Source organism: Myotis lucifugus, unplaced genomic scaffold, assembly GCF_000147115.1.
Source record: "Myotis lucifugus unplaced genomic scaffold, Myoluc2.0 scaffold_493, whole genome shotgun sequence".
NCBI classification, from domain to species: domain Eukaryota; kingdom Metazoa; phylum Chordata; class Mammalia; order Chiroptera; family Vespertilionidae; genus Myotis; species Myotis lucifugus.
In genome coordinates, this window is record NW_005871541.1 from 295,046 (window position 1) to 296,549 (window position 1,504).

General features: G+C 58.6%; 1 protein-coding gene across 5 annotated transcripts in view; it reads left to right on the top strand.

Moving 5' to 3' along the window:
- The first annotated feature begins 642 nt into the window (after window positions 1-642).
- CIC (capicua transcriptional repressor) overlaps window positions 643-1,504 on the top strand; it is a 27,952-nt gene continuing 27,090 nt past the window's right edge. For 4 of the 5 annotated variants that reach the window (XM_023744870.1, XM_014445984.2, XM_023744873.1 and 1 more), the window contains exon 1: window positions 1,346-1,496. The gene's annotated coding sequence lies outside the window, so the exon portion shown is untranslated. Of the gene's footprint in view, window positions 715-1,345; window positions 1,497-1,504 lie in introns of those variants that run through there. The other variant, XM_023744871.1, reaches the window with a different exon arrangement.

The window sequence follows — 1,504 nt, forward strand, 5'->3', positions numbered from 1 at the left end:
TAGACAGGTTAACACCTGGTGTAAACCCCGTATATGGGCAGCAAGAACCTACGACTGACAGGGCATACCCCTCTCCTCCCCAAGGTGACCCTCCCTCCCCTTAAAAAACCTCGCTCTCGCAAAATGTGAACACCCACAGTGTAGCTCTCCACGGAATGCAGTGAGAAGCACCAGGAAATACCGCATTTCCCACTTCGTGCCCCCCCACTCCCCCGCCCATGCTTAGGAGTGCTGTCAGAAACTTGCACCGCCATTAAATGTCAAAGTCTTGGAAAGGGAACTTGTCCTCAGGGCCCCCAAATCCCAGGTCCGGTCCGTTGACTACACTGCAGCGCGCGCCACCCCATACACGCACATTCTCTCCCCTCCCGGTGGCAACAGGGCTTTCCGCGGGGCCGCGCCAGACTTTCTGAGGTGGTTGATTGGTCGCAGTCCTGACCGCCCGACAGCCAATCAAGCGAGGGAAAGGTGACATCACTCTTTCTCTTCCCCTCCCCCCACCCCAAACTTTCCTACTCCGGACTACCAGCAGCAAAAACCACGTGGGGGAGGGGCAAGAGAGTAGAACCCAGTGAGGTCATTGCACCGCCCCGGACACTGCTGATTGGCCGCGGGGCTTGAGGGTGGCGGTTGGCTGTTCTTCGCACCTCCCCCTCGTGCCGCTACCGCCGCTGCTGAGAGGAGCCACCAGCGATACTAGAGCCCGGAATCCGGGTGAGTCGGGGCCCTGGGTTTAAGGTGCTCCGGTTGTCCAGTGAGACTCATGAGAAACTGCCCTTTCCGACTTTTTCTCTTCCCTGGGGTTCTTTGGTGCTTCAGGCACCTGTCACATGGGAGTTGTAGTCTGCCTTGTACTGTCGACTATGGGCCAGAGACGTAAGAAGACTACCATCCCCAGCAGGAATTGCGACTAGCCGGTCAACAAACTCTCAAGCCACGCCTTCTAAGCCTGCTCATTGGAGAGCCCGTCCCTTAGCCCCTCCTTCATGCATTTCATTGGTTACTGTCCCTCACCGAGCTGGGTTCCGGCTTAGAGTGCAAAGCGACTGGGTACTGTATTCGTCATTCGGCACTAAGACAGCTTTTAATTGGTCAATACTGATGTCAATCACTTGTTGTGGGGCAGGGTCCTAGGCGTATCAGGCAGTCGTAGGCTCTGGTTGGTGTCGGTCCCAGAGGGAGGCCTGTCTTAGATTTTGGCTCCGCCCCCTAGCGCTGCCGTGTGGGCGCGATTGGTCGTGAGGAGCGTCGCTCGTCGTCGAGAGGCGGAGCTGACCAGGCAGCGAATATCTATTGGTATAGGACTGCGCCGGTCAGCGGGGTTGTGGCCGCTGATTGGCTGGCTGCTCCAGCTGTTGCAGGTCCATTCACCATTTTGTGTGTTGGAGTAAAAAAAAGGGAGAATCGAGAGGGAGAGCCGGAGGGGGGGCGGGGAGGGACCGGACCGGACCAAGCCGGGGCCACGGCCCCCCGCCCCGAAACCCGCTGAGCCCGAGGTGAGGGG